The following is a 23,320-nucleotide window of genomic DNA, read 5'->3' as shown; positions in this document are numbered from 1 at the left end:
AACTGCAATATAGACAAAAATTAGGTCAAGGTCCAGATATGAAAGCATAAATTAGCAAGGAGCATGATATATGTACTGTAAGTAGGATGAAGTGGGCAAGATAAGGGTTGTTCCTGATCCTGAGCCTTTGTTTTAAAACTCCATGGACTAGCATTCGATTACTAACTTAACAGGTGGCTCTCCACATTATCATATGGTTCTTTTAGCTCTTTAAGATTCTGAAAGCTGTGTGTTGCCCACTGTTACTGTACATTGATAACCGTTTCTTGGCAGTGTCCAAGTTTAAACACAACAGGGTGAAACATGGCCACCATTACATACTGATCCTCAATCAATTACAACACTGCACCTACATGCTGGTTCAAATAACCAGCTCCTTGTGTGTCTCCTTATTCAAGCCTGGCGCTCCCGCTACCCCTCGCTCAGCACTGGGAGATGGACGCCCAGGAGCCCGCCTACATCTGGGTCCAGGAGATACCCGGCAGCATCGGCTTCCTCACAGCATCCTGACCATCTGATTCCGGGGCTTGGAACGCCTGGCCTCGTAAATCAAAGGGTACAACACCTCAATATTGTATGATTCAATGTACAATAATACTAGGAACATCCATCAATACTCTGCCATGATGGCACAGCATCAGTAACTCATTGTCTCCGTTGCAGCTACTGTTTAAAGTATATTCTGACAGATTTTGGGGCTGCCTTCAAAGAACAAAAACTTTCAACGATGGGTAACAGATGTTGAATGGAACTTAATTCTCAATTCATCAAAGACATGCTTAGCCCACTGAATTTGATGCAAGCAGATGTATTACGTATGCACTGAAGCTGGGTTTGGATGTGTCTGGGTGCAAGAAGCAGCTGTTTAGCAGGTCATTTGAGCATGAACCCTTTCTTTCATACAGGATCCTCAAAGCCATGCTGGTTAAGGGAGCTTCTGTGTAATTAAATCATCCTATGCAGGTGCTGTCACTTTTTGTGACATGCATGTGGCAAGTCCCATGTACGCCCAAGTGCTTCAGAGTCTTCTGTGAGATCCTTGCCCTGTACCAACAGAAGGGCTTGTATCAAGGGAAACTGATGAGCTCATCTGTACACTGCATCTTCTAGGACTTAATAACGTTCAGCTTCTACTTACGAAAGCTTTACGATAATTCGTCTAAGCTTCAGACCTAAAGCGTTTCTTGTTTTGATGTCTGATGCATCTCTAACTGAATGGCAAAATGTAATCACATATAATATACGTTGTTAGTGACTTCAGCTGACTGGAGAGTTCATAATTCCATGTTATGCACATTAAACTCAGCTAAGTGAATTGTGATCTCTGAAAATGTTTTGTTATACAGATGTGTTCTAATCCATGTATTGAAATACAATGTTTTTTTCAATTTAACTGTTTCCAAATTCTGTCCCTGAATCCCCTCGGACTCTCTGCGTACTTTTCAGGACCTCTGGTGTTCTGCCCTGCTGATGAGACATGAGGTCCTGCAGTAGCTGGCTCTGCAGCAGTTTCCAATGTATACTTCCCTCCTTTAGCTCTCTAAGTCACTTTCAATCAGTGCATCTTCTAAATGACTATTACTGCTTTGAGCAGGTCAAATGTTTTTCATGAGTGGTAAAGGGTTGCTAAATTCCTTCAATGGCAGTAATTAAGCATTATGTTAAAAACACATATTTAATCTCAAACTGAGATCTTGCAAGCTTTCATTGCTGAAAGACAGGTCAGAGAGCTGGACTGAATGGACTAAAGAGCCACATTTTGTGTGGGCAATTTGCCTAAAGGCTTAGACTGCATTCCATCAGTGAAATTGTTTGTAGTGTGATAAAGGCTTAGGACATGAATGCTCAGATTTTTGAAGCATCACATCCTTGCTTTTAGGGAAATTAAAGTATCATGTAAGAACAATATGCAGATTGTTTTGCTTTACAGCCAAAAAACAAGCATTTGTGCTTGGAATGCTTAAGCTATTATCTTAGTAATTTCCGTTGCAGTCTAAAAAGTTTGGGAGCAGCATGTGATTTTCGGCATTATCCAGTGGGAAATTAATGAGGAACAATAACTGAACCCCTGTGGCAAACCAACATCTACAAACACAGGATTACTCATCTGTTTTCAGGCTCAGTGTAGGATTAGCTTTACTTCAGTAACTGAACCACTAATTGAAAGCTTTTGCATTCAAAGAGTTGCACTTTAAAGACATGCAATTACTGTTGTATTAAGTGGGAAGCTCTTCTTGGCATTCAATTCAAATAAAGACAAAAATAAAAACTGAGTAAGGGATAAGATACAGTAGATACACATTTCTAAATGATAATATGTACTTACATACAGTCTATTTTTCCCACGATGCACACATACAGTATATAAGTTAAATCCAGATTTAAGAGTGTGCAAGTTACTAGCAACAACAGCCACTGTGTACACAAAAAATAAATTATATAATTACAATATCTAATTATACAATAAATAAATTAAGAAAGAATAATAGAAAGATCAGCACAGCACTTGTACAGCACAGTATTTCTGTGCACTCTGTGAAGAATGCAGGCCAATGAACATTCAAGCTTACATGACCCTGTCTGGCATAAGAAATGCAGCAAACATCCATATCCTCACCTGACCTAACCCTTGTTAGTGCTTCTTTTTCTCTTGTCATTAAGGAGGACTTGCAGCTTTGCTTGTGCTCCTCCTCAAACACTAAAACTCGTTCAGCTGCTGGTAGCTAAGTGATCCCAGCATCTCATCCAGCCATGTTCTGAAGAAAGCCAGGTTATAATCTTCAGCAGGGCACCTTGATCTAGGTATCTTCTACCAGCCTTTGTCTCATAAATACACTCTGTCCCTCATTCCAACACCTATTCCCTCATTCCCACGTCTGAGGGGGCTCCAGAGCAGAAATGTTCTTTTCTTATTCCACAAATGATAGGTATTAGCGTGTGTGCTGCCTTAGTTTGGTGTTTCGATCTTTAGTCACTTGACAACAGGGGATATCAAGGTGACAGGGCAGCCTTCTTCTGACAGTGCTTGAATATGAGTTAGTGAGTGCGCAGTAATGATGAACGAGGCTTAGGTTTGGAAATATAACATTGAAATCTATGAAGTCTTAAGGTTTATCTTTCGACATGACTGTGGTATGATTCAGAGTTAAGATGGTCCATGTTTAATCCCCATCAGTACCACCAAATGAGATAAGAATACTAACATAAGCTTTCTGCATAAGATGTCAAGTTCTGCTGATTTGTTGGAGAGCAGGGTTTGCACATACAGTATTTATTCCCAGTGAACATCACCTATAAGAATTTAAGACAAAATTCAGACAAAGTCCTTCAGATTTAAGAGAAAGGTTTGGAGTAAATATTGTCAATAGCTTCCATGCAGAGTATGGGGTTCTTTTCAGGCTGTGTTTTTTGCCAATTACATTCCTAAGATCGAGACCCGGAAGTCAGCGTAGCAGTCCTGGTGCCCAAACCCCCATTTTCAGTGGGCAGCACAACAAAGAGAGCTCTAGACACTTTGTGTGACTTTTGCCCTTTTGTCACTATGCAATGACTGTCACGGATGTTGGAAAGGCATGCCGTGGAATGGCAGGAGAGCAAAAAAGACCCTGTGCGTAGGGGCAAAAGGGAGATTAGCCCAGGCTCAGGAAGTCAGACGATGTCGGGTAGAAACCTATGCCCTCAGGCCGCGGAGGAGACAACCTGGTGCTAGGTGGGTCTCAAGACATCCGGACCCCCAATGCTGAGCCAGGAGGAAAGGGTGACCCAGAAATATATAGCCCCATACTAAGACACACTGGAAGGACAAGCAAAGCACAGGGAAACTAGGAACAGGACAGAGTAGAAGTGCCCTCTAGCTGTAGGGGGTGTGACAATGATTTTGTGTCCAATCATTCTAATTATTCCTTAACACAATTCTGAATAGATTTAAATCACACTTCCATACAAAAATACTAATCATTAAGTACTTTCAACTGTGCTTTTTTGAAATGTTCCAAAGGAGGTATAGAGCACATACTGACTAAAAATCCACCACTGATTAGCTGATTCAACAATGTGGTTATAGTTTGAAAATAGGTCAGGGATTCACTCTAGAACTGTCAAGCTCATTTCGAAAGCACACAGCATGATAGCTCTTCACTTAATTACCTTTGTACAGCCTGTCAGAAAGCTTCAGAATCATGCAAACTACTTAATAAGCTTTTATCATTTCTTTCATGATTTTAAAGTCTTTCTTAGACATCAAGTCAGCATACAATACAAAATAAGTCAATATTTCATTAATTTTGTATTTTACAAAACTGAGGAATGCTGTTTTTAGACCTCATTGTATACTGTAGGCAATTCTTGGATTTACTATCTAGTTCTATTTTAAGACCACATTTAGAATGCTGGGCACAACTGTGGTCACCAAAACACGAAAAAGTTAGTGGTGCTCTGTGATCAGTCCGTAGACATTTTTCAAATAGAGAAAAGGGACCTGAATCAAATATTGAAAATCCTCCAAGCACTGACAAAACCAACCCAAAGGACCTTTCCAGAATTATTAATGAAACCCAAACCACAGGACACAAGTGGAAACAATGTAGACATGCATTGAATGCTAAGAACTTTCACAGGTTTGTGGCAGTCTGGAATCCAGCCATGTTGTTGAATAACCAACTGATCATAACAATATTTGGTTGATGCATTGGTAAATTACATCAATATAATTACAAGAGATGTAAGATTATGGTTCTGTGAGCAAACAAATGTCTTGTTTTTTTTCTCATTTTAGTACAAGACAGCAGCAATGCAAGACCTAAAACATCTAAAGTTCTTTGCTAAGCTCTAGAGCCCTGCACATTCCTTGAGAACAATGAACACCCTGAAAATAATGAGACATGCAGTCTCCTCCAAACTCTGATGATGCTGGTCTTTGAAACTGTTGTAAAGTACAACAACCAGCTGATAATTAAAAAACATGCTCTAATACAGGAACTTCAGAAGTAGAGAATAAAGTTTAAAAATGAGAGGAGCCCTTCGACCCATGTGGCCCATTGGGAAGTCAGTAGTTCACTGATCCCAGGATCTCATCCATCTGTTTCTTTGAGAAACCAGGGTATCAGCTACAACAGCATGGTAGCGCCACCGGTTCTGTAAAAATATTAAATACACTTAATGATAACATCTCAAGGAAAGAGACTCAATGTAATGCCTTCTTTCATTAACTAACAAAGAACAATTTATACTTCTAATAAAAATGCTTTAAGAGAGAAATGTCTGCTGCTCAGTGTGTGGACGGTAGGCACTGCAACCTCAACTTAAAAAGCAAAAGAAAAAGTTCTGTGGTTGTTCAAATTTTACTGTCTGTACCTTGAATGTACAATCACCTGTTTCTGGTATAAAGTGTATATTTTGCAGCACAACCCTGGGGGACACAAAATAGTGTCCTTTACAGTGCTTAACTGAAGCAATATTGAAAATCTTGCAGAAAGGGATTAGTCCCTTCTAGGCCTGTTTGGAAGCTCCAAAATAGATGTGAGATTTTAATACAGAAAAAGTGGACTTTGCACTGCCAGCTTCCCTGAATAAAAGCTCAGGGAGGCTCATTTATTGCGGGCTACTGTCAGAGCAGTGCAACACCTGGAGCGCTCACTGAGAATCAGACACACCAGAGAACCAAACTATTCCAGATTACAATCTCACTCAGTGTGCTCAATCTAAAGGAGCAACTGGATTGCAACATATTAACAGAATAAATGTCACCATTTGAAATATGAATGGATCTATGTTTCATTCTAGACAGGTATATGAATGCCAAAGGCTGACTTTATTCTGGGGTATTATAATATAATATGATTTGGTGGCAGAGACAGGACACACTGTGTCTTTCTGGGATCCACTAAACCTCTGCAGCCTCAAGATCTCACTTTAATTAAAAATCAACACAGAGCTGTGTGATAAAATAGATCAGGTTTAAAACTCCAGACAGCTCAAGCACACTTCATCACAACTCTATACATGTAGGAGACTCAGGAGGTTCTGCTAACAGTGGAGCCTACTGTAGGTGTTTATACCTGTTCAGACTCAGTCAAGAAGAGCATCTTTGATATCCCAACTTCAGAAGGTGGTTTTTCACTTGTTGTCATAATCTGTGTTAAGGGAGGCTAGCAGGGGACTATTGTCATGACCGTAAACCCCTCCTCTTAAGGACGCTCCAGCCCTTCCTTGTTTAGTGCTCATCTCCTGCACCTGCCTCCAGTTCCTGCCCCTGTCCTATAAAAGCCAGACGTTCCTGCCAATCTGGGCTCAGCTTTGGAAGATGGATGCCCGGAAGCCCGCCTACCAGCGAGTCCAGGAGCTGATACCCTGAGAGGAAAGCCTGACACTACCCACTTGAACTAAATACATAAACTGCTAATAATTTTCTCATGTATTGTTTGCAAAGGTTTGAATTATGTCCGTCATTACTGAATAGCAGAATGGTGTTAAAAACGCTTTAAGCAGATGTTCAATGCTTAAACCTAATAAAATTATTTGCAAATTCCAATTGATTTACCTGTACATCTCAACACCTCGAAGCTGCCATTATACTGTATATAATGAAGCTGATGAAAGCAAAAGTTCTGGGTTTAGAAGCCATGAACCCCAATAATATCATTAAAGAGCTCAAAACACTTGCGTGAATAAACAAGAAAAAGAATATAGCAAAGGCAGTTTACACTGGAGGGGTGATGAATGGGAATGGTTCAAAGCCAGCAAGAGCAATTAGAAGAGACTCCACAAGGACACAGTAATGGAGCAAACAGTTAGACACAATGCCTGAAGGTGCAGCAGGAATCGAGATGAAGTGGGGAAGAATGCATGAGCAAGGTGAGCAATTAAAAAGAGATCGAGGCCGCAGCGAAAGAGCTGACTGTGAGTAAATGAAAGGCTGGTGAAAACTACTCGTGCAGCACCTGCAAGGACCAGTGATGAGGTCACATAGCATGACTGTCGCGAATGTCATCGAATCCTGAGAAATTAATAAAATAAGATGTGGATGGGACCAGTTTTAATATTATCAGTAACTGATCTGGAAGGTGGGAAAATACTCACAGGGAGAGCAGATCTACCTGTAAAAATGGGGGGTTCAAGACAGCAGAGAAAACACCTGAGGATTTCTAGCAGATAATACTGCAGCACAATGCTGGAAGCGAGACTCTCACAGGTTTTTCTTTTTCACACAGAACAAAGCAATGTGTAGCACTTGTGAGCCTATAATTCAAAATACAGGTGTTATTAAAATGCTGCTGATATTGACAATAATAATAGGCTGTGTGAAGAACACGGAGTCAATGGATTTCAGTTCACATACTGTGTACGTAAATACTATGTATACTATATAATATAAATGAAAACACCAATGTCACGATATTAGTTCCCCCTCCTTAAGGGTGCTCCAGCCCTTTCACTAAAGATTTTATTCTATGCACCTGCTCCCTATTCCCAGCCCACCTTAAAAGCCAGGCGCTGACGCTCTTCCGGGCTCTGCATCTGATTTCCATATCGTGCGAGTCCGGGACCTGGAAGCGCCTGGTCCCTTTAAGGTTTTAACCTCGGTTCCCGTTCCTGTTCCCCGTCCGCTGGTTCCGACCCGGCCTTCGTGGTTTTTAACTTGTTCTGATGGATCTTCTGGTTTTGGACTTTCTCGTGTGTTTTGGATATTCCCTAAGGACTACTCTCTCGGATTGTTCGCCTCGGCCACACCTCCCCCGTGCACCAGCGCACCTTGGACACGCCCCCCTGTCTTCAGCCCCGTATTCCTGCATGACGTTTCCCCAGTGTTTCCCCACTCCGTCGGATTGTGTCATCCGCATAGGGTCCGGAAAGAACTGTTCGTTACAACCAAGCAATAATGGAGCGATGCAATGGACCTGTTGGGCACCCTATAGGCTTTAATAAAGAGCCTTTTCTGTTTTTGCTCTGATCTCAATGTCCTGTCGAACCCAATTATATTCCACACTTATTATTTTATACTGTACCGAGCCCACAGAGCTCCCAACTTCAGCCAGAACAGCCTGACCCAGGAAGGGAGAGCAGGTGACAGAAGCAGTGCTGAGCAGCTTGGCTGAAGATGTATTTTCTTGTTTCTAATAGATTTTAACCCACAAATAAACAGAATCTTAAATCAAATGAAACATTTGACAATAATCTCTGCAAGTGAGTAATAAGTCATATCTTTTTTCAAAGAAAAGCAGCTGTGAAGCCTTTCAATGAAGTATCCTTAAAGCAGATTCACTTGAAACATAATGTTCAGGAATAAAATGCTTTGAAGCACAATAGCATTTTTAATATACAGTATGTGTCAAGAATACACAACTGTTCTCTAACCAGATCAACTGGCAAACAGATCATGCAGTACAAGTCATTCTCTAATGTGGTAACACACCTTGTGCAGGTTGATGTTCTGAATATGGTAACGGCCATTATCAGACTAATTATTTACATGAGTAAGAAAAGCAACAGGCTTTGAAAATCAATGCCATGTTGTTGCCGGTCCTGAGACTGTAACCCCACTACACAGCTTGAGAACAGTGAAGCTGTGATCTGGGAGATGGTTACGGCTGAAAAGACAGCAGAGAGAAACTAACACGATGTGTGGAGTGTGTCCTGCTGTGATCGAAACCCAGGGACCTTCTGAAGAGATAGGTTTTCTAGAAAAAACATCTTTGGAGAAGGTTGTTTATTTTTTATAAAAATCCCCAAATTGTGTATATATGTGTAATAGAGGAAAATAATACACTTCATTGCTGTTCTGAGGCAAGTGTTAACAATACTAGTAGTTTCTTATTTGCTGTTTATTTTTCAAGCATAAAATATTTGTAAATCTGTCATGTAGGCAGAACACCTCAGGACAAAGGATCGTATTACACTTCTGCTGACACAAGAATTTTCCTTCCCTGGTGAGACTGATATTAAAGGTTCAATCCCCAGTTCTGATTGAAGTTGTTATCGTTCTGTATTAACACTTCCTCCAAGCTGATACAATATCCCCCAGGGATTCCCAGGCAGGAGTGCTAATTCAGTGGCACTGGGGTCTCAGACAGCAACCTCCCTATCACAGAAACACACCATGGGCCATTTTAGCCAGAAACAATCCCATTTTGCAGACCCAGGTATGTGTATTAGGTTCATGTTTAAGTGAAAGCATAAGCCATTTCATACGGTAAATAACAGAATGACAACTGGTACAACGTCTACCCTGTTCACTCATTTGAAAACAAAGACATCAAGACTTTGACTAAACACTAAAATAACAAAAAGGTAAATACTGGTATTGTGGCTGTTAATAAAACTACACTGAGAAGCAGTAAAAATGAAACAATGTGAACTAATTTCACCTAATTGCACCTTACCTTTATAGCCTCTCAGTACATGGAGAATGGAAGTGGAATAATGAATTTGTGTTTTTCAAAGACCTGCAACTTTCATTAATGTTTAAATGTCACAGATGTTGCACTAGACTAGAACCCAAGGGTAGCCCAAGAGATGGGCTCAAGATCTCTCATGAAGAGATTCATGAGAATGTCATCCTTTAACTGTTAGTGTATCTTTTTCCAGAATACACACTGCAGTCTTCAAGGTACTGTCATTATTTTCATGCTATAAGTTTCCCTCAGGATCAGCATATGTGGCTGTTTCAGTGCAAACCAAATTCCATGGTCACAAACACAATATCCATACGGCATTCGTCACAGCTAGCCACAACATTGTACATGTCCTAATCTTCTCCTTGGACCAACATCCTGAAGGCATCTTTTCTCACAGATAAGAAAAGTGAAATCTGGGGCACAGACAACTCTTAAAAAGCCCTGTTTCTGCTACAGACTCCCCTTTCAGGCTTGTGTGTACTGGCTTGTCTGTTTTATATGCTAAACAACAGACTTCTGACTAATGGTTTAAAGACCTTTCAGCAGCTTGGGAACCAGAAATCATTACAAAAGAGACACTGCATACAATTAAAGGCAGACATAGCCAAAAGCAGAAATAATTTTACTTTTAAATATGACTTAAATGTACATTCATTTTCATGGTGACCTTCATATTTTCAGAGCCATGTGGCTAAACTGGAAACAAAAGTTTGGGACTTTATTCCTGCTAATCTAATAGAACAGACGCAATTGTTCCCTTTCCCAAGTTAGCTTGTTTACGGTTATACATTTTCTGAGCTGCTTTTCTGCTAGAGGCTTTCCTGCTCTGTTGTTTATATTTGGCAAAACTGTGTTCACTTCTGGAAAATAATAACAGGATCTGTTTTCAGCTCAAATAGAATGCAGGTCTAGTAGTTTACCAGCTGAACGCATCTCAAAAAGGATAACAGCATCCAATAATCAGATACTTCGTGATTGTTTCTGGAGTATTTCAGTGTAGAGTTTTGGCTGAACCCTCTTGGTTAAGAGGCAGCCATTCAGAGAGAGGAGTTAACCAAGGAGGAGCAGCAAAGGTAGAGATGGGGCTGAGGAGGGATGAGTAAGATATAAATGTGTGGAGAGTGCAAGAGGAATAACAACATCCAAGAATCAGATGCTTTGTGAATGTTTACTGAGTATTTAAGGATATTAAGTTTTGGCTTAACCCGCTTGGTTAAGAGGTAGCCTCCTGGCCATAGGATTAGGAGGCTTGACTCCCAAAAAAGAAACAAACGTCTAGAGGTTGTTCCTACTCTGTCCTGTTCCCAGTTTCCCTGTGCTTTTCTTGTCCTTCCAGTGTGGGGCTATATATTTCCAAGATCACACTTTCCTCCTGGCTCAGCACTGGGGGTATGGACTGTCGTGAAACCCACCTATTACCAGGTTGCCCCACGTTCATGGCCTGAGAGCATACTGTAGGTTTCTATAACGACATCGTCTGACCCCCTGAGCCTGGGCTAAGCTCAATAAAGTCTTATCTATCTATGCTGCCCCTTTTACCGCTACGCATAGGGTCTCTACTGCTCACCTAGTCATTCCACGGCATGCCCTTTCCAACATCCATGACAGGTACTTGAGAACCCTCAGTGGAAAAGCCTTATGTTCCTCTCTAGCTGCAGAGCAGCTGGAGGGACTGGCTCGGCTGCACGCAGCTTGAGAGCATGAGGAACCCAGGAAACCCAAGAGGCCACTGGCTTTGCAGCTGCTTGCAGTCCATGCTCAGAACCGCCTAGCAGCTCAGGTACAGCAATCTAGGCTGCTCTGCTCCTTTATCTTCATGGATGTTGATCGTAACATAAAAAAGCATTATGCTGTCATCGCATTTTTAGAAACTAAAGAACATTGAAGCAAAAGAAATTCACAGCTTCACAGTTGCAATTACATTTCCTTCATCGTGTCAGTTTGTAAATAATTGTTCCTCATTATTATATGCATGTTTCATATCTGACCACAAGCGTAAGTCTCTATAACTGATTTATTCTTTAGATCAGTTGCATAGCAGTGACTTCACTGACATCTTGCAGTATCTGCCTGAAAAGCAGGACAGCCAAGTTGCTGAAGTTCAACCCTGAATCCTGCCAGGCCTTGGTGACGATGCTGAGCCTAATGGAGAGGTGTCACTGAAATGAAGGAAGAGGCACAGCCCAATTCAACTACATGCCTGCTCACGTGAATTCCAAAGCCATTGTGAGTCACTTGAGATTTTCTTGTTTTTCCATTTTTTATGTAAACAAATTGGCTCTGCTAATGACAGGATCTGAAAGCTAAGTAAATTAACACAAAGAAAAGAATATTTATTTCTGTCTGTTTTGTCATTTTTAATTATGAATTCAGATGATAACATCTAATGGCAAATTACTTTGCTTGACCTTGTCTGGCTTTTAACCAGACAGATATGTAGACCAAGATGCATCAGAAACAAACACTGGGATTAGTTTAATTGCATTTAACGGGAAAGGGAATTTCTTCCTTTGACATGAACTTTTCATGTAACATTTATTCCTTATTGCTCACACACACATGCAAGATTAAGCTTGACAGGCTCAATTAGGATTGCAAACACAACTAGGCACTGTAGAATAATGGAGAATTATTAAATGGAAATATTTTAGGTCACAGATATAAGTTGTAAAGAATCAAAATAATTAAGGTACAAAGAAATGTATGATTATTTTCCTCGCTTACAAAATCAGGCAAGTGTGTGTTGATGTTTTGTGTTATGGGTTTCTTTATGTGTGTGTCTATGTGGACAATAGGGACTGTTAGTGAGTTTGTTACTAGAATTGTTAAACATTTGTATAAAAGAATAATGAGGTGCAGATTTACAGTATAGAGGCTCAGCAATAAATCAGTTCTCGCCACATCAGGCATTTCAACTGTATTCACTGCCTTTAAGCAGACCTGAAAGTGCTAGACAAAAAAATTAACACCCATATTGCATATAGAACACAAAGACCAGAATATAGACCACTGAACGGCTTCAAATCGAATTCTAAAGTAAATTGCAATAGTGTGGTTTGTCAGAAGTGGGGACAATATTAAACAGATTACGTTTTTGTTTCATTCTCAATTATGCCAGACCTCTATTCGACAGCAGTAGTCAAATGAAATCAGTATACTATTTTCTCTTCTGAAGCAAAACGCTTAGATGCTAAAATCAAGCCTCCTACTAACAAAGATTACTCCTCTGTGTAAATTAAATACTATTGTATGAAGTTCCAGGTGCCATTGCATTAAGAGTACATCTTTTACTAGTGCTTGCATGCGTGATGCTTTGGAGTGTTTTAGGGGTTTAGGCAATTATTAAATGTAGACTATTTTATTTTATGGTTTTAATTGTTCAATGCTAAGATGTAAAATGTTGTTTTCTATTGTCTTTTAAATGACCTTATAAACATTTTATTTACAAATTCTTTAGTGTGATACAATGGTAGATGAACAGTAGCTGGAAAAACATTGAGCAGAGATCGCTCATCTGTCTGTGTGCCTCCCAAAGCAATCTGGCACCCAACTGCATTCACACAACACGTATTTTACATAATGTACCAAACACTCCTTCAAGTTGTCTGGCACATGAGCATGTTACGCAGCCTAAATTAAGAAGTGGTATATACTGGGGTTTATAACTAGTTTGGGAGGAAGGTTAGATTGTAATCTTAACATCTTTCACTCTCTTGTGTGCGCAAATACTTTATATCTCATTCCAGACTTCCCTTTGCTCATTTCTCTCACAATCCGCCTCCACCCTTGCAGCAGCTCCCTGGTTCATTCCTCACGAATGTCGGGGGGGGGGGGGTTCAAAATCTACTTCAATCCTACCTGTATCCCATTAAGACTGCACATCATCTGCAAGGCTGCACATTGGCAATAAAGTCTGAGAAACTACAATCTACATTAGAACAGCTCTGAAGTATTATGTATCCAGGAAGCACGTTACATAGTGAAAAGACATGACAGGGAATGTGACTGTAAGTGATGATATTAGACATAAAGAGAGGTCATGGTTGTTCTGTTGACATTAGAGACCCCAGGGCCCTTTTCAGAAAAGGTATGGATCTGCCCAAATACCATCTCAGTTCAATAAATTTAAATTGTTGTATTTAAATCAACTGTATTGATTAAGATTCACAGATTTTCCCTTAACATTTCAGTGCTGCTTTATCTCCCTATTTATAATTCCTAATGACTTTATTGACATTAGGCTCTCTTGTTAAATGACTTTTTTAAGTTAACAGAATAATTCTGACAGTCTGAACTTCATTGAAATCCCTTCTTTAGAAAAAGCTGCACACAGAAAGCCTTCACCTCTTCCTTCAAAAACAAACATTTTAATAACCTCTGGGATACATAATCCAAAGCAGACTCTTACTCAGAAACAAAAGGTTAATTTCTTGGTATAAGCAGAGAATATTCTGGACCATTGTGAATTTGTTTGAGCAGATGAGGAAATGTTCATCCTAAGACTTTGCCGAATTGAGAGAAAACCTTCCAGCCATGCTGTCCTCATGGATAATCCAGTGAAAATTGATGTTAATATTTTTTGTCATCACAAAGAATCTAAACTCCATAATTGTAAAGCAGTTAAAACTAGCCATTTAATAGTCTTACATCTGACTTAAGATATTATTGTTTTATTTTAATTTCACCATCAGCTTTCCATCACCCCTCTTCCATGTGATATTATTTTTAGTATTCTGGAACAATAGCTTGCATCTTCCACACTGATAGTAATTTAATATCACTGAGCGCTCTTAAGTAAAATAATCTTCAATCTTTGACACATCTGATAAAGTAATTATTCTTATATCAGAACCACACAACAGAATTGCATTTTAAATGCCAGTTGGCCAGATTTAGACAAATAAAGTTACTTGCAGTTTCCCCAGCATGTTCATTATTTCTTTACTCCTGCAATCTGTTTGATTTTTTAAAATACTTTTATATTTTTGTAATTGTTATGAAAATAAGACTGGCAGCATACCAGGCTGCATAACACACGCCTGAGGCAACTGCTGTTTAGGGTTGAATCTCTAGGGCAGCAAGTGATGTCAGCATGCTACTGTATGTTTCCTAGATCCAAGAACCTCATAAAGCCATTTCTTTAAAGATCACAGAGAACCACAGCATGGTTTTGCAATTTGTTCCAAATGGCTGCATCTCTTTACTTTTATTTTAAAACTACTGTGGTTTTCATTGATCAGAGTTCATGGCTATAAGGACGGCAGCCCAGTTACACAAAACTGCTGGAATTACAGGTGAGTTAAGATGACTGTCAATAAAGAACAGAGTCAGAACTGCCCATTTCTCCCTCTCACACAGTGATGAGGGCAGAAGTGACAGATTCAAACCCAAGTTCTGTTCGAATCTTAAGACATTCGAAGGCTTTAGAGAGACGTATCTGCACATTTCTAAATTAGTCAAGATGCACTTCAGAATTCAAAACAAAAAATGGCTGTGCGAAAAACTAATTATTTAGGCAAGTAAGGATATTGTAACATAGGAGCTTATATTTAATTTCACCTTGTCTTTTAGATGCTTACCTTCAAAGGCACTACTTCTGCACTTGCTTTGAAAGGTCCATCTACCAGCCACGCTAATCTGAGCAGTGGGGATTCAGCTCAGCAGGCTGGGGAACTGAGATTCTTTAATTAAGGCAGATTTATTTCCTTATCCCCACAGATTTAAAATGTACATTCTGAAGACTAAAGCGAACATACTTGAGTTAACTTTAAACAAAGCATCATTCAGCTGGAGAACACACAGGTATACAGTAGCTAGACAGAGAGGAAATAGAGCACTTCTTCTTGTTCACAAAATGTAAAACAAATGTCAAAATACACTTAAAAACCTTTGACATGGTGTTAAATATCTATTCAGGGCTGTAAAGTGACCTATACAGGTGGGGAAAAAATGAGTCATAAGCCTCATACCCTAATAAATCCAAATTAAAAAAAATACTACAGATTCAGCAGTTCAGTTAGAACCTATTTAATGAGATATGGAGATTAATTGTATCAGAGATTGTTCAGTTCAAGGAGGAAGAGGCAGAACCCTCCTCACTGTCACAAGGAATGAGCCAGGGAGCTGCTGCGAGGGTGTTGATGAGGAGGAGGGAGAGTGTGGGAGAGACATGCAAAGGGAAGCTCAGGAGGAGATATGTATTTATACAGTACATAGGAGTCCAGAAGCGGGTGAGATGAGGACCTTCCTCCTGACGTTCTGTTGAAAAATCAATTTATTCCAGTAATATATTACCATGATATGCTCATATAAAACATATTACCAACACCATTTACAATAATATTAGTTTAAGACCTGCAGTGTTTTTAATTCAATGAAACCAAATTATAGCATTAACAATAAGAAATTCTGCTGCTCTCATTTGAAGAAATATAATATAAAAAAATCAGTATCTAATGAAAAAAAGAGAATGATCACTGCCAATGTATCTTTTGCTACTGACTGTTAGCAATGAACCACAGTTTCTTATGACTGTCACTGTTCACTAACTGGGCTCACAATGGAAGAGCCTGTCAGCTGTTTTGAATACAAAGTCAGGGTTTGGATCTCATACTTGTGACTAGATTAGAGACCTTCATGGGTGTACAGAAATACTGGGACATCAGCACAAATGGAGCATTTCCAGTACTGATTGGCACTTGAGCAAATATAGTGAAGGGGATGAACTTAATCTAACCATAGCTCCAGTACTTATTAATTTCAATAATATTGGCACTGCCAGGCAGGATTAGTTGGTGTACATTCTGGTAAGTCTACAATGTTCAGTAATTCATCTCAGTCACTCTGAAAACCAAGCCACATTTAGGCTTTACAGGAAGAGCTAAGTATTGGCAAACACAGCACAGTAGACTCTCTGCCAGTGCTTTGGAACTGAGAGCAGAGAGTCTGCTCTTAATGCTAACCACAGTGATTATGGACAAATTTCATGCTTGAGTGGTGGACAGTATAAAACTGCCCCTCATCGAGTGGAAAACATGTCTTACTGAAGAAATTGTAGAAATGAGCAATGCTTTGGTGCTCTCAAACAAGAAATTCAAAGAGAAAGACCTTCGTTAAAACTAATGACTAATTCCCAAAAGGTCAGATGTTTCCATCTTAGTAAGAGCTCTATCAAGTGTTTCTGATTAGACAAAAAATGCCAACTAAACTGTAGCACCATGATGACTCACCAAGAAAACAATAAAAAAGTTAAATGAGGCTGTCCTTCTGCAAGTTTTTTGGAGCAGCAACTAAACACTAGCTAACACATAAAGAATGTTAAATTTAGCAAGCAGTAATGTCCAAAAATGATTAATATCCTTGATGAACTGTAAATAAAAGTTGATTTAGCATGAAATTCCAGATGTGCATTCTGCATTTTGGATACAAATAAAATAAACACAACTTGCCTTTCTATATCATTGAAAATGTACAGCTAATGAAAAGCCATGATTAGAGGATTAAAACTACAGGATTTTGTAACTAATGTCCAAGGTATGAACACAATTGATCAATACACTCCAGAAGCAAAGAATTTAGTCTTTGTAAGATTTTTAGCAATGTTACAAGGAAGACCTACTAACACACCAGATACTTTTCCCTGCATCCTTCACTCAGCTCCACGGACACTATCTAACTCATTTTATTAGAAGGTGCTCTCACTGATGGGGGAAAAAAAAGTGTTAACACCTTGTAACCTGATCTCCTCAGACCTCAGTGTCTGGCTGGTGCATACTCTGAGAACTGTGGAACACAAAGGCAAGAGTCCTGACACATTGCTGGAACTTATTCAGCAAAGCTTACTTGTGGATTCCTCTATTAACTGTTTTACAGGTATGTAACCGAATCAAACCTTTAGACTGGAAACATTTTGGCAATCAGATCTTAAACCGTTTCACCAGTAAATAATGTATTCCAGTTTCACGCTTTATCTAGGATAAGAGTCATTACTTCGCAACAGCAGGATGTTGCTGTTGAGCAGTAATATGAACATATCAAATACCTTTCCACTGCTTGGCCTACTTTTAACAGGAAAGAAGGGGAATGATTTTAGTACTCGCAATTCCCCACACTGCAAAAATCCTGTACATGGCATCAAATGACCTTAACTATGGGCTTAGCTCAGAATAGGCTCAGGACAGAAGAGAAAAGATTAATGCTCTGACTTCACTAGCTCATCTCTCACCTGTGGGACCTGATTCTACATTGAGAACGCTAAGACTGAAATGAATTCCTTCAGAGGCAGTGGCTAAATAACTACTACTGCAGACTCAACAAAAACCTTAATGAACAATAGGATGTAATATAATACATACTGTATAAGTTATTTTGTCAGTGATTCAATTTTCATTTTGTAAAAAAAAAATCCAGTTTATGTATTTGTTTCATTTTGGAGTTGATAAACTCAAAATCAAACAGGAATCCTTAATTAAAATACAGTATTTAATTATATTTGACATTGATTTTCTTATTTACGGTGAATAATATGCACCACACATTTTTGACTGATGATAAGAAATAATGATGCCTAAAAATGTGTTTTCCTTGAAGGGAATTCATTTTCCAGTACATTTTCCATTTGCTTTGTAATATGGAAGTACAATTATGTAAAGCCATAGATTAAAAATAAATGGTTCTTAATAACTGCCATGATATAAAGAGTATCACAGATCGAATTCTAAAAGAAAACAGATGGCTTTTTTGTAGCAGAGAGGCAGCAGGAACAGGAACACTTCAAGTAGCATAAAACGAAGGGCCCTTGGCTTGGAAAATATCCTGACTGACAACTGACTGCCTTGTGCACACGCGTCTCATTGGTCTCATGTTCTGGACTGGAATCAATCAGGGAGCGCACCATTTTACTACTTCATCTGATAAATGTACAATGCTGCATCGTGCGTGCATGCTGGGTTGCACCTGGGACGACAGTATATTTTGTGAGTGGCTAATTACAGTTAGCCTGGGGTAATAACCCCCCCCCCCCCCATTAATACAAGCCTAAAGTACAGTATTTCAAAACTTTAACTTAACTGCTATAAAAGTTTTCTCTAAACTCACAGTTGTGTATTTTTTTCCATTCAGATACCCATTCATAATTATGTGTGCCATCCCACGCTCTGCTGGGCGGGTTCAGCTGCACTTCCCAAAGACAGAAGAGGACCCAAGGATTCTCTGGAGTTCCAGGAGCCCTAATGAACACAAACATGTGGACGCAATCGTCCCTGGGGGCCACTGCAGGAGAAGCTGTTCGGGTGAGGGTCGGAGCAGGAGACTGCCCTAGCATTGCCTGGGCTGCCTTGCTCAAGCAGGAATGGCTGGCTGTGTGCTTCAAGTCTGGTCCAGGAGTGTGAGAAGTGAAGGGGAGAAAGATAATGGCCAGACTCAGTTACATCACGTGTGGGTTGAGTTTTCACTACCCTGCAAGGGTTCATTTCTGTAATGGCAGGCTTTACTGACATGTTTGTTGCAATGAAACATGGGCAGCAATCTTGCAGGAGATTTTTCAAACAGAACAGGTTAGGAGGCACTGTCACATATCATCACAGCACCTGCAGCATGTGGCCATAAGATCACCCACTTCCCCACAAGGGGAATATCATTCCCTGGATTCCACACCAGGAGAAGCCTGTAAAAAATCTCAGCCGTTCCTTCAAAACACAACCCACCCATCAAGTTGCATCTATTCCTTTAGAAGCTTTAGCAACAGTGTTGAAGTTGTGTTGCGAAAACACATGACTACGGCAGGGGTTGCAAGAAGGAAAACTAAGAGGGAACCAGAAGAAATCTGCTGGCTATTAATACCGAGATACCTAAGAGGGAAAGACTCTGACCCTCTCTACAGGCTCTGCTTCACCATGAGGCAAGGTGGGGCAAGACCACATAGCTGACTGACACACAGCTGCATCGTTGGGCACAAAGACCAACTGTTTTTGATTTGATCTTTGCAAAAAGACCATTTTTAATAAAAGGCCTCATGACGCAGACTTACAATAAAACTGAAATACAGAATTATTGTAAATGTTATTGCTATGAGTGTACCCTGCCATGGACTGGCATATCATCCAGGGTGTGTCCTGCCCTGCACTCGCTGCTTCCTGGGACAGGCTCCGGCTCCCCTGATCCCCTGCAGCCCTGATTTAGTTTCACCTGTTAGAAAACAGATGAATGGATTTTTGCTATGAGTTATATAATATATGAACATAGCCAGTGTCAAGGAGCCCTAATTATACCATCTTCTGATATGGGTTTTCTGTGTTCCTGAAGACCACCCTCGCGTCTTCGACAAAACGATGAAAACTCCCGACCGAGCTTGGTTTTAGTGCAAGACAGTGTTTTCTTGTGTGTGTGCCGGGCTGCAGTTAGTCTGGAAAAAGGTGGATCTATAAATTCATCCAGTTTTCCTGCTCTCTCTGGTTTCTGCAGGAGAACCAGTAATACAGATTCCCCCTCTTTATGCTTTTACCTGTTCAATAACAATCTTTCAGTGGCTATAATCTTGCTTGCTTGCATCTCACTTAGCTCCCAGGCTTTAGCACAACTGTTTCTTTGTTTCATTCCTCATCACAAAAATGTGTTTACTGTACATATTTTTTTATTGCATCTCCATGTGCTGAACACTGGCACATTCATATAAAGTTTCAGAGGTCATTATGAAATTAGTGACCATTCTGAAATCCAAAACCCAAAAATGACCACTGCCAGAACTGTCTTTCTGTATGTGGTCAGTCAACCAGCGAAAAAACTTAAATGCTGTAACTTCTGATATTGGCAACGTTATTTAAAGGTCTACAAGCAGGAAGAACCTACACTTCCCAAGAGCATAAGATCGTGAAGTTCATCTGCTTGCTGGTTGGGTTTTGTATAGCCATAGTCCTTGAAATGCTCTTTATTTTTATTAAGTCTGTTTGTTTTTTAAAAACGTATTTACCTATTTTTCTTTTGCTCAACTTTTTCAAGGTGATCCTGAATCAAAATTCTAACAATATAAAATATGTTTTCGGTTTATAAAATAACAGTAGTTGACACAAGCTAAGGTATACTGTAAAATGAAACTGGCATTTTTAGAAATATATAGGCACGTTTATGGCAGTGTTGCTGATATTTTCTCTTGCAGTCTGTTTAAGAACGTCTCACAATTTAAACACCCTTATTTGAGGATTTTACTGTGCATTACAACGCTGTTCTGATTTAAAATCGACGATTGTGGAAATTTGCCAGTTTTGCTGATGTTAGAATTAGAATTCAGTGACACGGAATGGATCAATATTGAGCAATATGAAGTACACTGGATCAATGTGGAAGTGCGTGTGTGTGTAAACAGTGCATCCACTCAGTCTGCTCCTCGAGCCACCAGTTATTCCTGGAAAGGGTGCTGGAAGCTGGAGTGTCTCCCGGAAGCATAGTGTGGAAGGTGAGAGCCGATCCTGAACGGGAAGCCAGCCTGTACGGGCGGCAGGACTAATGCAGGACGACAGACGTCACCTCATTTCTCCGGCATGTTTCTGGAAGGCAGGTGGCATTGCTTTATATAAGCAATAACTGTTGCTTATATAAAGATTGTTTAAAATATACACACCCTGACAGTGATGTTCAAGCAGACACACTGATCACCTGTAATAGAAGGGTAGGGTCAAAATATATAGTGCAGTATATCAGTGTACAGCACCAATGGGTATTTTATTTTGCAAATGTTCATTTTCAAAACGTTTTCTTCTGTAGTTAACAAAGAAATTGTTGTCTTTATACATTATGCGGTCACATAATTTATTGATGCTGCATTTTCAATTTAGAGAGCAGTGCATTCTGCCATAATGAGCAAGATGACCTACTAACCTTATTCATTAGAGAGTTACTTACATGCAGTACAATATATGGAGGGGTAGATAAGTAGGGTAAGGTGCTTGTGCATTCGGTTTTGCTATACAGAATATCTTATATGTTATACACCTGCATATACACATATATGCATGCATAGCACCGTATATAGAGTAGATATATTTTAATAGAAACAATGAATGAAATAAAACAATAGCAGCATCCCCTGCTACTGATGCAGTTCAGTCACCCTTCAGTCTATTAATTTAGCAGCTAGCACACTTTTCAAAAGCCATACATCAAATCATACCTTTATGCAATTTAAAGTGAATTGCTAGTGCTTGCTAAAAGCCATGGAGCATCATTAATCATTTCTATCAGTCACGTTTACAGCTTCAAGGTCACACACTAGAATGCATAGTGTAATCAAACATTACAATAAGGTTTGCATGTAATACTTTCAAGCATGTTTTCTGCAGCAATGCGCATTTCCCCGTAACGTTGATATTTTCACTTTAATTTAGCGTCGTAAAAAGAGCCAGTCAGACAAGGAAGAAAAGTGAAATTTGGCACCTCGTGTCTAGCCTGTCTTTCTTTTTTTTCTAAACGGAGCTGTCTGGCTGTCTGACACCTCTATTTGGGCTGCTTTCATTGGCGTTTCTTTACGTTGCGAAGGGTAACAATGGATTGCCAAGCTTCATCACAGGCTAGCCGTCTTCATTTGCCCTTGTGTTATATGCACAGTCTGCTCCCAAAATTGATTAGCAGTCCTATAAAATTAGGCTAGACACGTAAATATAATAATTAAGACCACAGGGGAGGGGAAGCATTCGAGCTTTTTGTGAAGAGGCTGAGTCCCGCTGATGCACCTGTTCCCCCGAAAAAGTGGACTCTCCACTTCGGAAACGACACCCTCCCGGAGCAAAAACCCGAACCGACACTTGGGGGAAGAAGTGCTACAGGACAAAAACATTAATCAACTGTACTCGACCAGAGCCGAGATGCAGCCATATTACTCAACCTCATAGCGCGGTCACCATGACAACGGGATGATTTGGGAGACATACTCAGAACTGAATTGATCTGATAATACAGCTGTTTTTTGGCTCTCCCCCCCAGATAATCCGGCGAAACGGCTCTGAGCCGTATTTATTAAGCGAACTAAAACGAAAAATGAAGCATTTGGTGTGAATAAACAGCGGCTTGTTAACTGTATTCCCAGGCAGAAATTATGAAGTGTTGCATGATGGTAATGTACTCTACATAAAAACGCACCCGAACTCAAGAGATGTTAGCGTTTTAAAGATTGCATCTCTCGCTGATGTTTATTAGATCCCTTACTCAAAAACAGTTGAATCAGATTTAAAAAAATCTACTTTTAATGTGCATTGTGCTACTCAATGTATTCCCAGTTCTTAATCGTTTAACGCTAAAAGCAAGACAAATAAAAAAAAAACTACATTACAAAATATGGACCGTCTTCTGCCACACGTCGTTTGCATTAAAGAAAATAAAATGCACTTACTCAAAATGAAGAGAGGCCGGTTTTCAGAGCAGATCTCTTTTCTCCTTAGCCATCCATGCAAAATAATCAGAAAAGGCTTCGTGTCCACACTTGTCCCATCCCCCAAGCCTCTGCGCCAAGCACCTCACGGTAGCGTCTTGATTAGACCTGCACTCCGACCACTTGCCTGATCCCCAACGCTGCACGATGACCAAAACCTGAGTCCTGCAACCGGGGTTTGGGGGCTGACTCTCACTGGAAGCGGTGTGGTGGACTTGTGTGTGGAAACCAGTCTCCCGACCTCCCCTCTGCGCTGGCTAAGAACAGCAGTGTGGTAGCACACTGAGCACGTCTGAAGGAGCGCTGCACAGATTGAGGTGGTAACTATCTGGAAAGATTATCTGAATATGAATTCAGTCTCCAGGGAATTAGTTTGTTTCTTACCAAGGCTCAAGGCAATGGTCACACATGCATTATATATACACAATATATGCATTTCATTTTGCTAACAAAAAAGTTAATCTCAGGGTTAAACAAGCTGTTATACCTTAAAACCTATGGTATGAAGCAC

The 23,320-nt window shown here is 39.9% G+C and overlaps 1 protein-coding gene across 2 annotated transcripts in view; it reads right to left on the bottom strand.

Annotated features, from left to right (window-relative positions):
* Positions 1–23,116, bottom strand: part of psd2 (pleckstrin and Sec7 domain containing 2) — a 110,040-nt gene extending 86,924 nt beyond the window's left edge. Inside the window, exon 1 of one of the 2 annotated variants that reach the window (XM_006632120.3) lies at positions 22,771–23,116. The gene's annotated coding sequence lies outside the window, so the exon portion shown is untranslated. Of the gene's footprint in view, positions 1–7,476; positions 7,544–22,770 lie in introns of those variants that run through there. The other variant, XM_069195377.1, reaches the window with a different exon arrangement.
* Between the last annotated feature and the right edge of the window lie 204 nt (positions 23,117–23,320).

The sequence above is a fragment of the Lepisosteus oculatus genome, chromosome 11 (genome assembly GCF_040954835.1).
Source record: "Lepisosteus oculatus isolate fLepOcu1 chromosome 11, fLepOcu1.hap2, whole genome shotgun sequence".
Taxonomy (NCBI): domain Eukaryota; kingdom Metazoa; phylum Chordata; class Actinopteri; order Semionotiformes; family Lepisosteidae; genus Lepisosteus; species Lepisosteus oculatus.
Note: the sequence above shows the minus strand (reverse complement) of the source record. Positions and strands in the feature narration are given on the sequence as shown.